At 38.3% G+C, this 24,989-nt stretch overlaps 1 pseudogene; it reads right to left on the reverse strand.

Annotated features, from left to right (window-relative positions):
• LOC140805498 (phosphoinositide phospholipase C 2-like) overlaps window positions 1-23,266 on the reverse strand; it is a 109,708-nt pseudogene extending 86,442 nt beyond the window's left edge.
• Between the last annotated feature and the right edge of the window lie 1,723 nt (window positions 23,267-24,989).

The following is a 24,989-nucleotide window of genomic DNA, read 5'->3' on the forward strand; positions in this document are numbered from 1 at the left end:
TTTGTATAATAAAAAAATAATAAATAATAACAATGACAAGTCGTAAGGTAATTATATCTAGGTTAGATAAATTTTTAATAAATAATAACAATTTTTTATTATTATTATTATTTATTTTCTGTTTATTATATTAGGTTGGGTAATTATATACACATAGTCAGGATATTTTGGTCATTTCAAAATAATACACACAATTAATCCATAATTTTAAAATCATATCAAACATCATATATTTTATCTCACTATATTATTTATCATTATCTCTCATTTTTAATCACTCTAATTACTAATCCTTTAGTTATCATATCATTCAAACCAAGCACACCCTTAGTGAATTAATTCACTCTGTTCCAACTATTCCGATATTGACGGATATAGCTATTGTTGAATTTCTCTACGAACTTTCTTCGATCTACTAATCCAGTCCAGGACTGGAATATTTGTTTATCTTCTAACTTGCATTAGAAAATTAAAAGATATTTTGCTTACAAATAGAGCACGAAAAAGAAATTGACTAAAGTCTAATTTTTTTTTTTTGCAAAAGAAAAAAGGGATTTCGAGAGATCACTTGGAAATTAAGAAGAACCGAAAATTAAATGAGTGGGTCTCATGTGAGACCGTCTCACGGATCTTAATCTGTGAGACGGGTCAACCCTACCGATATTCACAATAAAAAGTAATACTCTTAGCATAAAAAGTAATATTTTTTCATGGATGACCCGAATAATAAATCTGTCTCAAAAATATGACCCGTGAGACTGTCTCACACAAATTTTCGCCAAATTCAATTGTTTCTTGCCAAAGTTTCGGGGGCAGTATATGTTAAATAATAATAATCAAAATCATTATTTTATTTCTAACACATATTTTACTTAATTAATCTAATTAATTAAGTTAATTAAAGATTCTAAATCCATTCCATATTCTAGCCAATCTCGTTTTTCAAACTTTCGGGGCAAAAACTTGTGTGAGACGGTCTCACGGGTCATATTTGTGAGACGGATCTCTTATTTGGGTTATCCAAAAAAAAATATTATTTTTTATGCTAAGAGTATTACTTTTTATTGTGAATATGAGTAGGGTTGACCCGTCTCATAGATTAAGATCCGTGAGACGGTCTCACATGAGACTCATTCAACTTTCGGATGCCCTTTTCAAATAATAATCAAAATCATTATTTTATTTCTAATCTTTCATTTACTTAATTAATCCAATTACTCAAGTTAATTAAGGATTCTAAATGCATCTCATATCATGGCAAATCTCGATTAATGCATATATTTTGAGAATATCATGCATCAAAATTATTTTGTTTTGTGTGCAAGTTTCAAAATTATGGTATCATGAATATTTCCATATTACATAAATCAGTACGATATTTTACAAAAACTTAATGGCTATATTTTAACTTAATTAAAATATAATTTAATCATTAAAGCTCATTTGAACTTTAATAAATTAGTATGATGAGCTTATACTCTTACAAGCTCGTGTTCCATGCTCTCATTATATTAATCTCATCATAATCTCGATATTCGACGATCCAATATCATCGATGTGACAATTTCAACTTATTTGTTATTATGATGCATGCTTTAATTTCGAGATCATTAATGTCCAAATAAGGCAGGTGTACTCTGTAACACTCGTGACTGAAATGCGTAATTAGTGTGGAAGCTTTAAAATATAATTTGGAGAAAATGTGTTAATCTAAAAAAATTTGGGCAGGATTTCCCCGTAAATAGGACATGCCACCTGTCTCAAACAACACATAAAACACATGCAAAATATTTTCATATTCATCAGATACCGTTAAGTAAAGTATCTACACATCTTGCCAAAACCAAAGCGCAAAACAAGATTTTCAATGTTTTCCATACTAGCCAAAATCTTGACAATAACAAAATAACATCCATTCAAAATCTCCGAAGTTTGGCATATTCCCTTCTCTCGCTTCGACAACTCAGGGATGATCAGTCTTTCTTACCTGTGCCTGCATCACATGAACATAACTGGAATGAGTAAAAAAACTCAGCAAATGGAATCAATACTAACAAGATACATATATATCATTTTATTGCAAAACATAAAATGGGTAGCCTCAATTTCATTTTCTTGAAAACATTAACCATCTCATTTCATAAACGTCGAATTACCATTAATATCATCCGTCAAGAATCATAATACAACAATACATAGGGATGATATTCATTTCATTGATCAATTGAAGAATTGATAGTTCTTATAAGATAGTTCATTCATTGCTAACCCTCTTTGTAAAAACGAATCTTATAGGACGGACACGTACCTCTGCATAAAATGCATCTTATAAGAGAGCACATGTTTTCATCGTTAATTGGTCAATTACATTGCGGATTTAGAATTGCCAGAGGCAACACCACTTGATGTGAACGTGGCCGGGCATGGTGTTCAAATGATTGATAAGCAAGGGAGAAGGGCTCGTGATGCATGGGAGCACGTTGGAAAGCCGAAGGAACATTATTCAAGCATTATTTTGAAGAACCGAGGCTGCACGGACCTAAGCACGGACCCGTACACGGGGTCCGTGTCCATTACACTTGAGGAAGAGAAATCCCGAGCCTACACGGACCCGAACACGGACCTGTACACGGGGTCCGTGTCTACTACTTTCGAGACATGAAAATTACAGTGCCTACACGGACCCCCTTCCGGACCTCTACACAGGGTCCGTGTCCTTTACGTTTGGGCGAGATTTATTTTCCTATTTTAGTGTTTTAATTATTTTAGCAAGTAGATTTGATATCTTTTATATTTAGGGTTTTGTTACCTATATATAGGCTAGAATACCACAAACAATTAACTGTTGTTCATTATTGATTGAGTTTTATAAAAACTTCTTTGAGAGTTCTCTCAAACACAAGCTTAAGTTTCGTTATAACTTTTGCGTTGTATCAAATCAAACTTATCAAAAGATTTATCTTTTGTGGCGTTTGTCGATTGATCTTCACGAGGGTTGCCAAGGACAGGTTCTTTGGAGGTTCTCTTGAGCGCGATTGTTCCTATCGTTAATATTTGTTGCTAAATCGTTCGTGATTTAGAGGTGAATATTACACAATTACTTGTCTCAAAGATCGGGAAAACAACACGGGTCTTAATACTGTAATTGAATAGAGGGTGCGATTTATTACAATCGTGTTTGCTATTTATTCGTATCAAGATTCACGTCATTTGGTATCAGAGCTCAAGGTTTTTGATTCAAGTAAGCGTATCCATTCAATTCTTCGTAGGATTTCAATATCGATTTTCGTGTAGCGATTTCTACGTTGTTGTTAAAAAAAAAAAAAAAAAAAAATCGCGATTTACTGTTTATCGCCGGAAAATACTGTTCATCGTCGACTCTATTCATCGCCGACACTATTCATCCGAAAGTTACTATTCATCGCCGGAAGTACTGTTGACGGAGGAATTTACTGTTCACGATCGGGTACTGTTTTCGTCAAAATTTACTGTTCACGATCGGGTACTGTTCACGTCTGGTACTGTTCATCTGCCGTTTTTACTGTTCATCGACGGAACTATTCATCCGACAGGGTACTATTCATTACCGGAGTTACTATTCATTACCGGAGTTACTATTCATGCCGGAATTACTGTTCACGGTACTATTTACCCGAAAAAAAAAAAAAAAAAAGAGAGAAAAAAAAAAACAAAATTGGGATCGGGTGTTTGTTGGGATTTTAGCGCTTATATTTCAGCGTTAAGTTTGTCCTTGTCATTTAGTCGCATTCTAGTCAGTTTTCAAAGTTGCTTATCCTTGTGTGATCTAAGTGAGTCGAATTTCAGGCGTCACAGGATTGATCTCATAAGTTTGATACGTGGAAGCCACGAGACTTAAGCGCCCCTTGAGAATTCTCACTTGAGTGAAAATATTTGAGTGGAGTGAATTTTTCATTGGAGTGAATTGTGAGGTTTTGTGGTGAGGGAAAAAGACGAGTGCGAGTGAATTTTCATTGGAGTGACTAGTGAGAATTTGTGGTGAGGAAACTTTATTCTTTATTGTTTTATACTAACCTTTTTCTTGCAGGTATAATGATTGACGGACGTCAATTTAAAACGATGTTAGGAGGGTTGGATAGAAGGTGGGAGAAGGAGTTTAAGCCTCAACAAAAAAAATATCGGAGGTGTGAAGAAGAGGAGATGTATGATGTGCATATTGATGAGAATAGGCGAGGTAGTAGAGTTGGAGTAGATACGTTGTTGAACATGGATCGTTATAGGAGATTTGATGAGGATAAGGGGTATAGAAGCCGGGAAGGGTATAGACTGAGTGGTACGAAGATGACAATTCCATTTTTCAGTGGGGAAGCCGATCCAAAGGTGTACCTTGAGTGGGAAGAGAGAATGGAGTGTGTATTTGAGAGACGGAAGGATTATACCGAAGCAATGAAGGTAAGACGAGCTTGCAGTGAGTTTACCGACTATGCTAGTACTTGGTGGGATAAGTTAGTAACACGTAGGAGACGATGTGGGGATGACCCTATAGTTACGTGGGATGAGATGAAAAGGGTGATGAGGAAACAATTTGTTCCAAATCACAATAATAGGAGAGGTGGTAGGAGAGATGAGCATGGCTTGTATGATGATTCATGGGCATCCACTTGGAGGGCGAGTTTGGAAGAGAACCACTGCGGTAGGCCAAAGAAGGAGTCAAGACGTGAAGCTAGCAAATATGAATATCAAGGTACATTTAAAAATTCAAATTCTAGTACTTGTGATATTATATGTTGTTGGTGTTTAGAGTTTGGGCATTATATCACCCAATGTCCAAAGGAGGAGATGACTGTAGTAAAACCGCCAATTGATGTCAAATCTAAAGTGGGGGTTGAGAGAATTGAGAAGGTTGGTACTCCACTAACTTCTGACTTGAGTATTGAGTGTTGTGCTGTGGAGGGTGAGTTATTAGATGATGTGCAAGTTGTTTCTTTTGCTCAACTGCCTACGAATGAAATTTGTATTGATGAATCAATTTGTCATGAGTTGAAAGAGAAAAAAAATGAAATGGCCGAAAGAATGAGTGATCAAAAGAGTGAGATGGCCATAGAAAGAAAAGAAAAAGAAAAAGAGGCCAAAGAAAAAGAAACAGAAAAAGAAAAGAAAAATGATTTTAAGGCCCAAGAGAGTGAAAAGAGTGAGTATGAGTGTGATTTAATTTTTTATAAATCTCTTCAAGTACCTTTGTACAAAGATGAGATTTATATACCTAGTGACGATATAGCCGGTTCAATCCCGAGCATTGTTATTTCTCATTTGCAGGGTTATGATGAAGTTGTGATGAGGAGACGAGCAAATGTGGGAGGTGTAAAAATGCAATGGGATGATCCGTTTGGTGTTGAGAGCAATCACCGTGAGGTAAGCATAGTTGCCAACGCAACAACCTTGAGGTATGACTTTCGTTCTTATCTTATTTCATTGTTGTGTTGTATTCAAGAGTTTGGTGAGAGAGTTGAGAGTGGGATGTCTAAATGGTCTAACGGTGAATTAACCTTTGTCCCTAGGAGTCATAGATTGGAGAATGATGAAATATTGAATAGATCAAATCCAAATGTTAGTGATTGTGATTTTTCAAAAGTTGTCAAATTGATGAGTTTTTGTTATGACAATGAATTGTATGCATTATGTTCAAATCTTTGTGATGAGTTAAATGTTTACATGGGTAGTACGCCTAGTGTGTTCTATTTGCATGATTCCTACTTGTTTGGTGAAGACTTTGGGAAGAGCATGAATGAATGTAAGAATTTTTATGTGCATAATGAGTACAATTTTAAGGAGAATAAATTCTTCATTCTATATTCATTGCATGAGTTATGTACTAGTGATGCATATAGTGGTGTTTTTATCTTTGATAAAATGCATGATTATATGTGTTGGTTGCATATGAAGAGGTATGTTAAGTGGGATTGTGAGGCATGCATTGCATATAAGAGATTGACATTTTGCCTAGATTCTTATATCGTGCATGAACTATGTCTTATTCCTAGTGAGCTATGGTCGTACACGTGTATGGATATCATTTGTGTGTTGACTAGGTCTAAGAAGGGGAGAAATCTGATTTTTGTGATACTTAATAATATCTTGTTGATGTTATTTGGTGTCATTTGTTATTTAATGTTTGGTAAAGCTGACGAGTTTATAGGAAAGACAACGCTGATGTTGGAGTTTCCAGTGTTAATGGAGCGAGCTAACCATAGCGCCTACGAACTTAAATTGAAAGGTAAGCATGTTGATAATTTGATTAATTTTATTACTAACTTGCTTCGTTTTTGTGCAGTGGGGCAAGATTTGAGGACAAATCTTTTTGAAGAAGGGGAGTATGATGTGAACGTGGCCGGGCATGGTGTTCAAATGATTGATAAGCAAGGGAGAAGGGCTCGTGATGCATGGGAGCACGTTGGAAAGCCGAAGGAACATTATTCAAGCATTATTTTGAAGAACCGAGGCTGCACGGACCTAAGCACGGACCCGTACACGGGGTCCGTGTCCATTACACTTGAGGAAGAGAAATCCCGAGCCTACACGGACCCGAACACGGACCTGTACACGGGGTCCGTGTCTACTACTTTCGAGACATGAAAATTACAGTGCCTACACGGACCCCCTTCCGGACCTCTACACGGGGTCCGTGTCCTTTACGTTTGGACGAGATTTATTTTCCTATTTTAGTGTTTTAATTATTTTAGCAAGTAGATTTGATATCTTTTATATTTAGGGTTTTGTTACCTATATATAGGCTAGAATACCACAAACAATTTAACTGTTGTTCATTATTGATTGAGTTTTATAAAAACTTCTTTGAGAGTTCTCTCAAACACAAGCTTAAGTTTCGTTATAACTTTTGCGTTGTATCAAATCAAACTTATCAAAAGATTTATCTTTTGTGGCGTTTGTCGATCGATCTTCACGAGGGTTGCCAAGGGCAGGTTCTTTGGAGGTTCTCTTGAGCGCGATTGTTCCTATCGTTAATATTTGTTGCTAAATCGTTCGTGATTTAGAGGTGAATATTACACAATTACTTGTCTCAAAGATCGGGAAAACAACACGGGTCTTAATACTGTAATTGAATAGAGGGTGCGATTTATTACAATCGTGTTTGCTATTTATTCGTATCAAGATTCACGTCACCACTACTATCACTATCAATCCAATCATTCAATCATATAAAACTTCATTCAAGCATTTTATCAAACACATTAGTGGCATCTTGAAAAGTTTAACTCCTTTCAATCAAAATGCATATTATTGCACTACCATATATACATATTTACATATATATATATATATCATGAATGGAATTTGAAAGGAGTTAACATCATAAAATCATCAAAACACATACATATAGGATCATGTGATGCATTGAAGAAATGATTCCACTTACTACACTTGAAGCACTTGATTTCCTAAATCTTGATGGTGTTCCTACAATAATAAATCCAATAACTAACCATCAACTCCAAAATAACAACATTAGATGACCATTTAATCCAATACTGATAGGATCGATTATGGGGGTAATAGTTGAGCTAAAATAGCTCGGTTCTTGAAATATTGAACACCGATGAATTAAATCGAGTTTGGTGTTCAAACCAAGCGAAAATACTCGAAATAATCCTTCGTAGAAACCGAATAAATAATTTGTAAACCATTTAAAATATATGCACGTTGAATGAGTTAATATATTCAGTTGAAGCATTTTATCAAACACTTGGTGTACAATATTTTGGTATTTGAAGAACACATAAAATGCTTCAACAATGCATCTTTAAAACTATGAAATGATAAGTAAATGCAATAAAAAAATAGACACGAATTTGTTTATGGATGTTCGGAGATTTCAAACACTCCTACGTCACCCCTTCTTCCCCTTGGGAAGGATCCACTAGAAGACTTTGATTTATACAACTCATTGTACAAACCCATTCAGCTAGGACTTACCCACTGCCTAAAACTGAACTCCTAGCACTCAAGATTGTAAGGAGCACCTCACAATCAGCATATTGTTTAATGTCTCATATGCAAAGACTACAAACACAATGTTTTACGTCTTTGTGTAAAGACTCACTCAACTAAACTTTTCAGCTCAAACTCTCTGTATATGTGTGAGTGATTGTGTGTGAGGAATTTATCAGTTACAGTGTACATCTCAAATGTTTCCTCACACAAGGGCTTGTGCTCTCAACTAGCTGATATATTCATGCTAAGTGCCCATGCTTTGAATCCACTTCAAAAGCACTTGTTTGATCTTCAATATGTTGTATTTATAAGCCCCAACAATGATATATACGTTAGATACAAGAATATGACCGTTGGGAATGTTTCTGTACTGTTTCAGGAAGTGCAATGGTCAAATTCGTCTTGCTGGAAAATTTCCCGACTGGTCAACTCTGGTCAACTCAACTGGTCAATCAGTTCAACTGGTTCAGTTGGTCTGGTTCAGTTCAACTGATTCAGTTGGACTGGTTCAACTGGTCTGGTTCACTTCAACTGGTTTATTTCAGCTGGTCTGGTTCAACTGGTCTGGTTCAGTTCAGCTGGTCTGGTTCAGTTCAACTGGTTCAGTTGGTTGGTCAACTGGTCAGCAGCTGGTTCAGTTTCAGCTGGTGTGCTGAAATCAGTCTAGTTGATTTCAGTTTGTGCAGAACCAGTAGCTTCATCATCATTTATCAGCATCGTAAGCTTCGATTCAGACTTTGACTTATCAGAATGATTTGTAGATCTTTGTCTTATCTTTCCAACGCATACTGAATCGCTTCGTTTCGATAACCGAGCTGAGAGATATGACCAAAATACCGCAGCTGCTCAAACCCAATTGATTGCTATTTTCGTGCAGTCAGTTCGTCACTTCAGCGATCAGTTAGCCCTTGATAACATTCGATTTTGCCCAACTGACGTGAAATATGACTTGTTCCAAATTGAGTTTTCTGATCAGTCCAGTTGGCGGATTGTCGTTTGGATCATCTAGCTGAGAGATATCATCAAAATACAGAAGCTTGCCAGAAATTCAGTTTGTGCAGAATTCAGTTTCAGCTTGCTTCTTGTGTTTGCAACTTCACACTTGAGTAAATATGTTAGAAACACAATAACAAGTTTTGTTAACATCAAAATCAAGATTATGAACATGAAATGTTCCAACAATCTCCCCCTTTCTGATGATCACAAAACTTGGATAAACAATCAACTCAACTAACATATTTCTTCCCCTTTTTGTGTGAATCAAAAAGTCATATTTAAAAAAAAAAAAAAAAAATTTAAACAAAATTTTCTCCCCCTCAATAAATAATCTACTCATTAAAATTATAATGAGTTCTCCCCCTATATTTTTGAAATTTTGAAAAATTTAAAAGAAGAGGGGTAACTAACCAATTTTCTCCATGGCTCATTTTCTGCTGCAGCACATATGCTCTGTCTTCCACGAATAAACTGTATTTTCTCGTGCATAATTAGGCTGCAAATTTTATACCGCTGTAAAACTCTATGAGTCTAGTTTGCAACGCAAAAAGTGGTTCGTCATTTGGACACTCGAGCAAGGAGATATGCCATTTTTCCCACGGTCGCTGCAAGCTGCGCGAAAATTCAGTTTTGCATATATATGTGTAAAAAAAATCTGAAATTTTGAATTTTAAACATCAAAATCAGTTTCAATGTTCTTTCAAAAACAACCAGCTCTGATACCAATTGATAGGATCGATTATGGGGGTAATCGTTGAGCTAAAATAGCTCGGTTCTTGAAATATTGAACACCGATGAATTAAATCGAGTTTGGTGTTCAAACCAAGCGGAAAATACTCGAAATAATCCTTCGTAGAAACCGAATAAATAATTTGTAAACCATTTAAAATATATGCACGTTGAATGAGTTAAAATATTCAGTTGAAGCATTCTATCAAACACTTGGTGTACAATATTTTGGTATTTGAAGAACGCATAAAATGCTTCAACAATGCATCTTTAAAACTATGAAATGATAAGTAAATGCAATAAAGAAATAGACACGAATTTGTTTATGGATGTTCGGAGATTTCAAACACTCCTACGTCACCCCTTCTTCCCCTTGGGAAGGATCCACTAGAAGACTTTGATTTATACAACTCATTGTACAAACCCATTCAGCTAGGACTTACCTACTGCCTAAAACTGAACTCCTAGCACTCAAGATTGTAGGCAGCACCTCACAATCAGCATATTGTTTAATGTCTCATATGCAAAGACTACAAACACAATGTTTTACGTCTTTGTGTAAAGACTCACTCAACTAAACTTTTCAGCTCAAACTCTCTGTATATGTGTGAGTGATTGTGTGTGAGGAATTTATCAGTTACAGTGTACATCTCAAATGTTTCCTCACACAAGGGCTTGTGCTCTCAACTAGCTGATATATTCATGCTAAGTGCCCATGCTTTGAATCCACTTCAAAAGCACTTGTTTGATCTTCAATATGTTGTATTTATAAGCCCCAACAATGATATATACGTTAGATACAAGAATATGACCGTTGGGAATGTTTCTGTACTGTTTCAGGAAGTGCAATGGTCAAATTCGTCTTGCTGGAAAATTTCCCGACTGGTCAACTCTGGTCAACTCAACTGGTCAATCAGTTCAACCGGTTCAGTTGGTCTGGTTCAGTTGGACTGGTTCAACTGGTCTGGTTCAGTTCAACTGGTTCATTTCAGCTGGTCTGGTTCAACTGGTTCAGTTCAGCTGGTCTTCAGCTGGTCTGGTTCAGTTCAACTGGTTCAGTTGGTTGGTCAACTGGTCAGCAGCTGGTTCAGTTTCAGCTGGTGTGCTGAAATCAGTCTAGCTGATTTCAGTTTGTGCAGAACCAGTAGCTTCATCGTCATTTATCAGCATCGTAAGCTTCGATTCAGACTTTGACTTATAAGAATGATTTGTAGATCTTTGTCTTATCTTTCCAACGCATACTGAATCGCTTCGTTTCGATAATGGAGCTGAGAGATATGACCAAAATACCGCAGCTGCTCAAACCCAATTGATTGCTGTTTTCGTGCAGTCAGTTCGTCACTTCAGCGATCAGTTAGCCCTTGATAACATTCGATTTTGCCCAACTGACGTGAAATATGACTTGTTCCAAATTGAGTTTTCTGATCAGTCTAGTTTGCGGATTGTCGTTTGGATCATCCAGCTGAGAGATATCATCAAAATACAGAAGCTTGCCAGAAATTTAGTTTGTGCAGAATTCAGTTTCAGCTTGCTTCTTGTGTTTGCAACTTCACACTTGAGTAAATATGTTAGAAACACAATAACAAGTTTTGTTAACATCAAAATCAAGATTACGAACATGAAATGTTCCAACATGGAACTTTTCAAGTTCGCAATCTTGATTTTGATGTGAACAAAACTTGTTATTGTGTTTCTAACATGGAACTTTTCAAGTTCGCAATCTTGATTTTGATGTTAACAAAACTTGTTATTGTGTTTCTAACATATTTACTCAAGTTTGAAGTTGCAAACACAAGAAGCAAGCTGAAACTGAATTTTGCACAAACTAAATTTCTGGCGAGCTTCGGTGTTTTGAAGATATCTCTCAGCTGGATGATCCAAATGACAATCCGCGACGTGGAGTGATTAGAAAACTCAATTTGGAACAAATCGTATTTCACGTCAGTTGGGCAAAATCGGATGTTATCAAGTGCTAACTGATCGCTGAAGTGACGAACTGATTGCACGAAAACAGCAATCAGTTGGCTTTGAGCAGCTGTGGTATTTTGGTCATATCTCTCAGCTCGGTTATCGAAACGAAGCGATTCAGTATGCGTTGGAAAGATAAGACAAAGATCTAAAAATCATTCTTCTAAGTCAAAGTCTGAATCGAAGCTTACGATGCTGATAAATGACGATGAAGCTACTGGTTCTGCACCAACTGAAATCAGTTAGGCTGATTTCAGCAAACCAGTTGAAACTCAACTGAACCAGACCTGCTGAACTGAACCAGCTGCTGACCTGCTGAACTGAACCAGCTGCTGACCTGCTGACCAAATGAACTGAACGATCAGTTGAGTTGACCAGAGTTGACCAGTTGACCAGAGTTGACCAGTCGGGAAAATTGCTGAATTTGACCGTTGCAATTCCCGAAACAGCACAGAAACTTTCCAAACGGTCATATTCTTGTGTCTAACGTATATATCAATGTTGGGGCTTATAAATACAATATATTGAAGATCAAACAATAGCTTTGGAAGGGGATTCAAAGCATGGGCAGTTAGCATGAAGAAATCAGCTAGTTGAGAGCACAAGCCCTTGTGTGAGGATACATTTGAGATGTGCACTGTAAAAGATAAATTCCTCACACACACACAATCACTCACACATATATGAGAGAGTTGAGTTTACAAGTTTAGTTGAGTGAGTCTTGCAAAAAGACGTAAAACTTGTGTATGTAGTCTTTGCATATGAGACATTAAACAATATGCTGATTGTGAGGTGCTACCTAAAATCTTGAGTGCTAGGAGTTCTAGTTGGGTGATGCCCTTCCGGATCGGGTTTGTATAAAGAGTTGTATGAATCAAAGTCTTCTAGTGAATCCTTCCCAAGGGGAAGAAGGGGTGACGTAGGAGTGTTTGAAATCTCCGAACATCCATAAACAAATTCGTGTCTATTTGTTTATTGCATTTACTTATCATTTCCATTAGTTTTAAAGATGCATTGTTGAAGCATTTTATGTGTTCTTCAAATACCAAAATATTGCATACCAAGTGTTTGATAAAATGCTTCAACCGAAAATCTTTTTACTCATTCAACTTGCATATATCTTAAATGGTTTATAAAATATTTATTCGGTTTCTACGAAAGATTATTTCGAGTGTTTTCCGCTTGATTTCATATCAAACTCGATTTAATTCATCGGTGTTCAATATTTCAAGAACCGATCTATTATAGCTCAACGATGTTACCCCAATAACCGATCCCAACAAGTGGTATCAGAGCGGGTTGTTCTTGAAAGAGCATTGAAACTGATTTTGATGTTTAAAATTCGAAATTTCAGATTTTTTACACATATATATGCAAAACTGAATTTTTGCGCAGCTTGGAGCGACCGTGGGAAAAATGACATATCTCCTTGCTCGAGTGTCCAAATGACGAACCGTTTTTTGCGTTGTAAACTAGACTTGTAGAGGTTCGCAGCGGTATAAAATTTTCATCCTAGTTATGCTCCAGAAAATACAGTTTATTCATTGAAGGCAAAGCATATATTACTGCCATAGCGCGGACGTTTCTGTCCGAAACACAAAATTCCAGAACCAGTGGCGCTCGGGCGGTAGTTTCTTACCGCTTGGGCGCCGCTCTGAGCACAGTCTCCTCAAAGATTGCCTCCGAAACGTCTCTTCCCGTCATAATTTGGAAAAATGGTAAGCTACAAAGTTGTAGCTCTATGTCTTATCTTACATCTCTCCAAATTTCAGATAATTTGGAGGTCTGAGTAAAAAGTTACGATAAATCTCCCAACATGTGTCACTGGAGGAACGACGATACACACGACACACTTCGGGGCGCTTTTGGCTAGTCTCCCACAATGATTTGGACAAAACTCAAAATAAGAAAGTTATTGCCTTATGTCTTATCTTTCTAATGAAAGCGGTCTCACATTATTTGGATCAATATACAAAACATTATGCTAAAAACCACAACTACTGCCACAGTTTCATACCGTTTTAGCACTTCTATTACTTATTTGGTTAAAGATCAACTTTCTATTCTACCCATACATTCTCGGTTTCATTCTAAATCATTCAATACCATTCTTATCACATCTTGAAACCATAAACCATCACCATTACATCACATATCCCCGAACGATTATCATAATAAACCATAAAAGGAATAATAACCATACTTAATCATAATCATTATCTTACATCATATGCATACGAATGTCTGGGCGTTACAATTCGCTAATGTACGTATCTTCGGACTCAATCCCCAAATGAATTGATCAGATATAGCTTCATCATTTCTAGCCACATGAGGGACAAAACGTAGTAAGGTAAAGGACTGGGCCAAATACTCATCAATACTCAAGTGACCCTGTCTTAAATTTAATAACTCTGCACTTTTGTCTTGTCTATGTTGATTGCATGAGTATGAATACCCATCTCCATGTTTGGACATGTAGTAGCCCGAATTCCAAATTGGGTAATTAACGGATTAATGGTGATTAAGAAGGTTTAATGTGTAATTTTGACCGTGGTCATGATCGGACGGACCGAAGATGGTTCGGTAGCACCGAAGAGTTCGGACGATCCGAAGTGGGTTCGGTGGATCCGATCATGAGGTGTCAAGAGTTGATCGACACGTCAGTTTACATGCAAGTTCGGATGATCCGAAGTGTAGGTTCGGTGGATCCGGTCATGAGGTTTCAAGAGCCGATGGACACGTAGGAGTTCGGACGTTCCGAAGTGGGTTCGGTGGATCCGAACATAGCCTATAAATAGTGCTCGGATTTCCTCATTTTGCATTGCAAATTCTTGAGTTGTGTCTCATATTTGAGAGGTTTGGAAGGTTTCTAGGGTTAGTTGTCGGTCGAGCGATAGCCAAGAGCTGCCAGGATTGGTAGCGTAGCGACGCCTGAGTTACGAGGCAATCGACATCAAAGGGCTGTCGACGGACGAAGGTAAACCCTAAACTTTTGGTAGTACTGGTTTTGCTAGTCGAGCATGGTAGTATTGTTCATTGGGTATGCTTTTGTTGCGTAGGCTTGTTCTAGACCTGATTAGCGGTGTTGCGTAAGGCTAGGCTTGCTGTGATAGAGGTACGAAAGTACTATCCGAGATATCCTGGTCGAGTATACATCCTTATATGTGTTGCATGATTATGTGGTGCATTGATATATGTCATATGATGCATGCTATTATGTCACGTTTTATGATGCATGTTGCATTTCATGTTGAGCCGTATCTCCTTCGAGATAGCCTTTACTGTTGAGCTGTATCTCTTTCGAGATAAGCTATATCTTGTGGGGCCGCTCAGCCCTGTCTTGTCTTGTGGACGCATGGACACCGAGAGTACACAGTGGCCGACGGGTCCGGAGGGCTTCGGTGATCCGGGACATCTTAGGTCCACGTCTGTTCTTGTAGTGGATGCAGTGACCCAGAGGAGTACCGCGCGGCACTATCCACTTGGCGCCTCTAGACTGAGCATTTTGAGATCCTTTGTTACTCCTGTTTCTTGACTACCCTGGTATCATATCATAGCATGTGCATTTCATATAGGCTTGTATACTCATGCTTTTGTACTGGGCGTTCTTATCGCTCACGTCCTCGGTTTTGTTTATCTTGGACACCCCATTCCCTCGGGGCAGGCCTCAGGTTGGATGGCTCAAGAAGAGCAGGAGGAGGACAGTGAGTAGCTGGTTGGTTTAGTTTTCAGTACTATTCTATTTCGATATGGTTGTACCGAATATATTTTGAGTTGTTCTGTTTTCGATTGGGTTGTATAACTATTGTCGTTGGCCATAATTCCGCTGTTATCTCTGATTATTATTAATTAAGTTAATTGCATGCTTAGTTCTTGATTAGTAGGTGATTCTGGAACGGGTCACTACATTTATGGTATCAGAGCATGCTTACGATTTTGGGATATAGATTCTGTTTTGGGATTTTCGTTGACCATTTTACCATTTTTCCCCATTCTATCTTGTAGCGATGGCTGACCACTTTGGTGATGAGAGTAGTCAGGGAAGTGTAGGTCGTTGGGGTGACCAGGACGATCGTAGGCGTCATCGTGAACATCGTCATCGTCGGGATGGTCCTAGGCGTTTTGATTTGCACCGTTTCATTCAGATGGGGCCTAAGCCTTTAGTCGGCGGTGAGACTCCCGAGGATGCTGAGGATTGGTTAGAGCGCATGGAGAGTTGTTTCCGTGCATTCCAGTGCACCGAGGAGCAGAGGATGGAGACTCTTAGTTTTCTTCTCGAGGGCCGTGCGCGCAAGTGGTGGCGATCGACTTCTGCGCCGATAGTCCAGTCTCAGGGTAGGGTGACCTGGGCCGAGTTCCGTGCAGCTTTCATGCAGCTGTATTTTCCTCCAGCCCTTCGCCAGGCAAAGACGATTGAGCTCCTGAATCTTAAGCAGGGGAGTATGTCTGTTGATGAATATCAGCAGAAGTTCTTCGAGTTGTTACCCTTTGCCCCTCATATCAGTGGCAGTTCTGAGGCCAAGTATGACCATTTCCTCCAGGGTCTTAACCAGGAGATTTTTGATCGAGTCACTGTCTGTGATAATCCTACTTCTTATGATGGGTTAGTGAACCGGTGTCGCCAGGCAGAGATCAGTCTCCAGCGTGGTAGGGCTATTCTTTCTTCTAGACCTCCGAGTACTTTGAGCCCTCGATCTCAGTCTTTCAAGAAATCTGGTTCTTCTTCTTCTGGATCTGGATCACGGTCTAGCGGTGTTTTCCGCTTTGGTAAGAAGAAGGTTTCTTGTGTGCATTGTGGGAAGAACCATCCATCGGAACAATGCCGATCAGCCGCGGGAGCTTGTTTCAGTGCGGAGAGATGGGTCATATCAAGAAGAATTGTCCTCAGTTGCGAGGTGGAGCAGGATCTGGTTCCGGATCTCAGACGACTGTTCAGCAGAGGAGGCAGGGTCAGGCAGTGGGTAGTTCAAATCTTCGACCTCGTGCCCAAGGTCAGGTTTTTGCGCTGAACCAGGATCAGGCTGCAGATGAGACAGAGAGAGTCATAGCAGGTACTTTTCGTTTATGCGGTATTCCTGCTTTTGTTCTTATTGATACCGGAGCATCACATTCATTCATTTCTGCACGATTTGTTAAGCGTCATAAGTTACCATATGTTTCTCTAGACGTCATTCTTTCCGTTTCTACCCCGATGGGTCATTCGGTGTTAGCGAAGCGTCTATTGATGGGTTGTCCCTTAGATTTTGAGGGTAACGAATTGACTGCGAATCTTATGATCCTGGAGATGGAAGATTTTGATTGTATTCTAGGTATAGACCTATTGACTACCTACCGAGCTACCGTGGATTGTTACCAGAAGCTTGTTCAGTTTCGTACGACTGAGAGCTCTAGTTGGTTTTTCTATGGTGAGGGAGCGCGACCTCCGATGCCAGTGGTATCTGCTCTGAAAGCCTGTCGTGCTTTAGAGGCGGGCGGGGAAGGCTACCTCATCTATGCGATTGATTCCTCCACAGGTAATGTTGGTATAGATGATATTCCAGTGGTTTGTGAATTTCCTGATGTTTTTCCAGATGAGATTCCTGGTTTTCCTCCGGTTAGAGAGGTGGAATTTGGCATTGAGTTAATGCCAGGGACTGCACCGATTTCTCGTGCCCCCTATCGTCTTGCTCCGTCAGAGATGAGAGAATTGAAGCAGCAATTGCAGGATCTTCTTGATAAAGGTTATATTCGCCCGAGTGTTTCACCTTGGGGAGCTCCAGTATTGTTTGTCAAGAAGAAAGATGGATCTATGCGATTGTGCATTGATTATCGCCAGCTGAATCGTGTGACGATCAAAAAAAAGTATCCATTACCTCGTATCGATGATTTGTTCGATCAGCTTCAGGGTACCTCTGTTTACTCCAAGATTGACTTGCGATCGGGTTATCATCAGATGAGAGTTAGAGGTGATGATATTTCCAAGACTGCATTTCGTACTCGATATGGGCATTACGAGTTTCTAGTTATGCCATTTGGATTGACGAATGCGCCAGCAGTGTTCATGGATCTGATGAATCGAGTCTTTCGGGATTTTCTAGATCAGTTTGTTGTGGTTTTTATCGACGATATCTTGATTTATTCTCACAGTGTGGAAGAGCATATTCAGCACTTGAAGATTGTGTTGCAGATTCTTCGCGAGAAGCAATTGTATGCTAAGCTGAGTAAGTGCGAGTTCTGGATTGATCGTGTAGTATTCCTTGGTCATGTGATTTCCAAGGAAGGAATTTCTGTGGATCCTAGCAAGATTGAGGCAGTGCTGAATTGGTCACGTCCTACGACGGTGGCTGAGATCCGTAGTTTTCTAGGTCTGGCAGGGTATTATCGTCGCTTCATCGTGAATTTCTCTCAGGTAGCTAGACCATTGACGCAACTTACTCGGAAGGATGTTCCATTTGAGTGGTCATCTGAGTGCGAAGATAGTTTCAGAGAGCTTCGTCGACTTCTGACTTCTGCACCTGTTTTGGCGTTACCGTCAGGATCTGATGGTTTCAGTGTATACACCGATGCTTCTTTTCAAGGCTTAGGGTGTGTGTTGACGCAGAATGGTCATGTGATCGCTTATGCTTCCAGACAGTTAAAACCTCACGAGGAAAAGTATCCTATTCATGATCTAGAATTAGCTGCTATTGTGTTCGCGCTGAAGATCTGGCGTCATTACTTGTACGGGGTTAAGTTTGAAATTTTTACTGATCATAAGAGTCTGAAGTATCTGTTCACTCAGGCTGAGTTGAACATGAGACAACGTCGTTGGATGGATCTACTTAAAGATTATGACTGCGAGATCAAATACCATCCAGGTTCTGCGAATCTCACAGCCGATGCTCTTAGTCGCAAGGTGAGAGCCTCTGCACTTCAGACCAGTGCTATGATTAGTACTATCCAGGATTGTTGTTCATTGGGATTTAATTTCAAACATCGGAAAGGTATGGAGAGCATTCGTGTTGCTACCATTTTATCTGAGCCAGCTTTGTTCGCTCGGATTCGAGATGCACAGATGTCTGATCTCAAGACTCAGAGATTAGCCCGATTGGTTGGTGGAGATAGCAATTTCCATTATCAGTCTAATGGTCTTCTGTGTTTGTCTAATCGGGTTGTAGTACCAGAGGATGATACTTTGAGGGAAGAAATCTTGGCTCAGGCTCATCGAAGCAAGTTGAGTGTCCATCCGGGAAGCAACAAGATGTATAAAGATTTGAGGACACGATTTTGGTGGAAAGGGATGAAGCGCAGCGTTTATCAGTTTGTTTCCAAGTGTCTTGTTTGTCAGCAGGTTAAGGCAGAGCACCGTCGACCGGGAGGATTATTGCTGAACTTACCTATTCCCGAATGGAAGTGGGAGCATATCGCGATGGATTTCATTACGCACTTGCCATTGTCTTCGAGGAACAGTGATGCTATTTGGGTAGTGGTGGATCGACTCACCAAGTCTGCTCATTTTCTGCCATATAACCGTGATTTCACTTTCGATCGTATGGCTCGCTTGTATATTCAAGAGATTTTACGTCTGCATGGAGTGCCAGTCAGTATTGTTAGTGACAGAGATCCTCGTTTTACCTCACGATTTTGGGGTAGTTTCCAGTCAGCATTGGGCACTTCACTAAGTTTGAGTACAGCTTATCATCCAGAGACCGACGGTCAGACGGAGAGGACTATCCGTACACTTGAGGATATGATGCGAGCTTGTGTGATGGATTTCGGAACCGCTTGGCAGGATCATTTGCCTTTGATTGAGTTCGCGTACAACAACAGCTATCATCGTAGTATTGGTATGGCACCATTTGAGGCGTTGTATGGGCGACGTTGTCGTACTCCATTATTTTGGGATGAAGTTGGGGAACGACATGTTGAGGGACCGGAGTTAGTCCAGCAGGCTATTGATAAGGTTGCAATAATCAAGAAACGGATTAAGATCGCTCAGGATCGACAGGCTAGTTATGCGAACACCAAGCGGCGACCTCTTTATTTTCAGCCAGGTGAGAAAGTGTTTCTCCGAGTTTCGCCTTTTCGCAGGATTTTGAGATTTGGTCTCAAGGGTAAGCTGTCTCCGAGATTTATTGGTCCATTTGAAATATTGGAAAGCGTGGGAGATTTGGCTTACAGACTTGCATTGCCGCCGTACCTATCAAGTATTCATGATGTGTTCCACGTATCTTTGTTGAGACGATACGTAGCAGATGAGTCTCACATTTTGCATCCCTCTGAAGTTCAACTAAATTCAGATTTGTCTTACGTGGAACGACCAGTGCGGATCCTCGATCGCAAAGACAAGGTGTTGCGGAATAAGATCATTCCTCTTGTCTTAGTTCAGTGGCAGCGCAGAGGCACTGAAGAAGCCACTTGGGAGCTAGAGAGTCGTATGCGTTCGGAGCATCCAGAGCTCTTTTGAGTTATGCTTTGTATATGTTTGTGTTTTCAGTTGTAATCGAAATATCAGTTGTATTCAACAACAATTGAGATGTAACAACGATGTTGTTATTTCGTTTTGTTCATCCTCTAAGCCTGATTTCGAGGACGAAATCTTTTAAGGGGGGGAGAATGTAGTAGCCCGAATTCCAAATTGGGTAATTAACGGATTAATGGTGATTAAGAAGGTTTAATGTGTAATTTTGACCGTGGTCATGATCGGACGGACCGAAGATGGTTCGGTAGCACCGAAGAGTTCGGACGATCCGAAGTGGGTTCGGTGGATCCGATCATGAGGTGTAAAGAGTTGATCGACACGTCAGTTTACATGCAAGTTCGGATGATCCGAAGTGTAGGTTCGGTGGATCCGGTCATGAGGTGTCAAGAGCCGATGGACACGTAGGAGTTCGGACGTTCCGAAGTGGGTTCGGTGGATCCGAACATAGCCTATAAATAGTGCTCGGATTTCCTCATTTTGCATTGCAAATTCTTGAGTTGTGTCTCATATTTGAGAGGTTTGGAAGGTTTCTAGGGTTAGTTGTCGGTCGAGCGATAGCCAAGAGCTGCCAGGATTGGTAGCGTAGCGACGCCTGAGTTACGAGGCAATCGACATCAAAGGGCTGTCGACGGACGAAGGTAAACCCTAAACTTTTGGTAGTACTGGTTTTGCTAGTCGAGCATGGTAGTATTGTTCATTGGGTATGCTTTTGTTGCGTAGGCTTGTTCTAGACCTGATTAGCGGTGTTGCGTAAGGCTAGGCTTGCTGTGATAGAGGTACGAAAGTACTATCCGAGATATCCTGGTCGAGTATACATCCTTATATGTGTTGCATGATTATGTGGTGCATTGATATATGTCATATGATGCATGCTATTATGTCACGTTTTATGATGCATGTTGCATTTCATGTTGAGCCGTATCTCCTTCGAGATAGCCTTTACTGTTGAGCTGTATCTCTTTCGAGATAAGCTATATCTTGTGGGGCCGCTCAGCCCTGTCTTGTCTTGTGGACGCATGGACACCGAGAGTACACAGTGGCCGACGGGTCCGGAGGGCTTCGGTGATCCGGGACATCTTAGGTCCACGTCTGTTCTTGTAGTGGATGCAGTGACCCAGAGGAGTACCGCGCGGCACTATCCACTTGGCGCCTCTAGACTGAGCATTTTGAGATCCTTTGTTACTCCTGTTTCTTGACTACCCTGGTATCATATCATAGCATGTGCATTTCATATAGGCTTGTATACTCATGCTTTTGTACTGGGCGTTCTTATCGCTCACGTCCTCGGTTTTGTTTATCTTGGACACCCCATTCCCTCGGGGCAGGCCTCAGGTTGGATGGCTCAGGAAGAGCAGGAGGAGGACAGTGAGTAGCTGGTTGGTTTAGTTTTCAGTACTATTCTATTTCGATATGGTTGTACCGAATATATTTTGAATTGTTCTGTTTTCGATTGGGTTGTATAACTATTGTCGTTGGCCATAATTCCGCTGTTATCTCTGATTATTATTAATTAATTTAATTGCATGCTTAATTCTTGATTAGTAGGTGATTCTGGAACGGGTCACTACAGGACATCTCTATGTCCTTACCCAAAACGCAGTACACAACATCACAGACGCTACTCTCGAGCTCAAACGACCTTTATCAATGGTTTAGGGGGCTGAATCGACTATGAATGAATTTAGATTATACAGTGTTTACAAATGAGTTTCAACATTTAATTACCATTCATTTATATTAAAATATAATCAAGGGCTTTATCTATGCTGATTGCATGAGTATAACAATAAAGTAAAACAAAACCATAAAAGGTTAAATTATATTAAAATAAAGATTGTTTATTACACTTGAGTCAAAAAATCCCTAGCCAACCGTTAGCTTGCAGTTGTACAAGACACCTTATCATCATCAATATTGACTTTGAAACTTTTGACTTCTTTGCCCCAAGGTCCTTCTATGGCAGAATCTGCGCCCTTATTTTCTCCAGTGTCTTTTACATCAACACCTTCGTCTGTAAGTTTTCTTTGGGTGGCTAGGTAGATATAATCACCCTTTTCTTTAGAGATTCTGGGGGAAGGAAAATCTCTCGAGCATTCAGTGCCAGGAGAAAATGGCTTATCTCCAAATGTTTGAGTTATCTAGATTGAGTTACATGCATGGTGAACACGAATGGATAACCACATCTAACAACTTTAGCCTGAAGATCAGGAGTAAGATGATCTTCCGGAGTTATTACGACAAGATATTCCGACACAACAAAAGCGTGTTCCTTGATCGATCTCAAACATTTGATGAGTTCAGCAGAGTCGGCTTAAACTGAGTCGCTATATGTTCGTGCAAATATTGGTGAGATTTAAACATGAAAATGACATAATTAAGGTCGTTGTCGTTGTATGGATTATCATATTTATTGATTGAACTCATCGTAGCAGAAATATTGATCTTAATAAAATTATTTGATAAAAAATTATATATTTTTCGGTTCTCATAAAGATAGTCATACGAATAATAGTAATGACAGATGTTCATCTTTCTTACTAGTAAATCAGTTTTCATTAAACTCAATTAAAGTTTAAAACATTATGCGGATCGTGAGATTGCGGCCGACAATCGAGATTATGCTAAAATTTTCAATTAAACAAGAGATAAGTTTTAAATTCATGAAATAAGTTTCTATACATAGTTGTATAAATCAAAGTCTTCTAACAGATCTTTCACAATGAGAAGAATGAGTGACGTAAGAATTGTTCAATACCGAATATTTATAAACAAATTCGTGTTTATTTATTTACAACATTTGCTTATTATTGCTATTGTTTTTGTGATGCTTTGTTGAAGCATTTTATGTGTATTTCAAATACAAAAATATTGCATATCAAATGTTTGATAAAAAATACTTCAACCAAAAATAAATGTACACATTCAATTTTCATATCTTTTAAATGTTCATTTTGTTTTTTGTTTCTACGAAATATTATTTTGAGTGTTTTCTGCTTTGTTTGAACATCAAACTGGATTTAATTCATCGGTGTTCAAAATTTCAAGAACCGAGCTATTGTAGCTCAACGATTATCTCTCAATCGATTTTATCAGATAAATATGCAGAAATATAAATAGGAACGAATTATCACCTCCAGCCATTAATATTGAATTTTAGACTGCAACTAACGAGATCTCACGAACACCAAATAAAAAGATTTTCTAAATCTTTATGCAATTTATGAGATGGTGTATTTCTGAATATATGCATTGATTTAGAGATTCTGTATGCCACTATTTATATATGTTTTTTAACTATCATCGAGTGAGTTTGAATTGACTGTGACTTATCTTGATGATATTTATCCAAAATATAATAAATTAAATTTCAAAATATTTAGAGTAGGTCTCTTTTGAGACAGTCTCACGATTCTTTATCTGTGAGACAGGTCAACCTTACCGATATTCACAATAAAAAATACTACTTTTATCATTAAAAGCAATACTGTTAGCATAAAAAGTCATATTTTTCATGGATAACCCAAATAACTGATATTCACAATAAAAAGTAATATTCTTAGCATAAAAAGTAATATTTTTTCATGTATAACTCAAATAAGAGATGAATCTCACAAAATACGACCTGTGAGACCGTCTCACACACGTTTTTACCAAATATTTATCATCTTAATTCAAATAATATCCACGATTTATATAAATATTAACAAAATAAAGTTATGTTCGGATAATGTAAGAAAATCTAGATTTCATTGTCCTCCATGAATGGTCGTTGAGCAGGAAAAATGGAAGCTTTTGTCGGTAAACTTTGCGTTATTATGTATCGGAAAAAAACACGTGCGCGCACGTGGAAATACTTTTCTCATAACGAAAATCAATTGAAGAAAACATATATTATACTAAAGTTTGAGTTTGTATTTATAAGTAATTTGATATGTATAATTTTTTTGAAATCAATTGAAGAAAACATATATTATACTAAAGTTTGAGTTTGTATTTATAAGTAATTTGATATGTATAATTTTTTTGTCTACATTCATTTTGCCAACTTTATTATTAGCAACATGTTGCGTTTTCCCTCCTTTTCCCCTGTTTTTCGCTAATTTGTTATTAACAGATCGGATACATTTATTATCATATTACAACATTTTCATTATAAAATAAAAATTTAATAATTTAGCCATCTTAAAATAAGTAATTAAAATCATATTGATATTATTTTTAAATTATATGTGTTTGTGTGTGCGTGCGTGTTCGTTTGTGTCGGTGTCAAAAATTATTTGATTTTTGTTTTGAGCTTGAGATGCCCGAATAAAGAAATATTTGATACCCATTTATAAAACTATTGATTATACGAAGTTATAATGTCGTCACATAAAAAAATAGAGTTGAACAATGTATTTTATTCCATAAGAATTGGTTAAGGTGTACTCTAATGTATATATATATTGATAACAAGACACTGAAGTTGTTTGTGCGGAAAAATGAATTGAAGTTTGACATTGCTAAATTAAAGCAGCCATAAAATTGGTTGGTTTAGGGGTATTTGGAGGAGCTTCTGGGTAGAACTTTTTAGATTTTACTCGAGTGAAAGTGTTTTGATGTATATATGAATGTCTCTTCAACTTCCTCCGTAATAATTAAACAAAAACTAGAAACGAGATTGACATGTTTTTTCTACTTCTGTTTTTTTGTTAATGTTTAAAGTTATAATTTGATATTTGCATCCTTATGAAATTTATGATATTTCACAATTGCTTTTAATATTTATAAATATTGTTGAGATTTTGTAAAACACTAAATTTTATTTATATATATATTTTTAAGAATTTCGAATGCAACTCATAAAATTTCAATCATATTTTAT

The sequence above is a fragment of the Primulina eburnea genome, chromosome 11, assembly GCF_022965805.1.
Source record: "Primulina eburnea isolate SZY01 chromosome 11, ASM2296580v1, whole genome shotgun sequence".
Classification (NCBI taxonomy): Eukaryota; Viridiplantae; Streptophyta; class Magnoliopsida; order Lamiales; family Gesneriaceae; genus Primulina; species Primulina eburnea.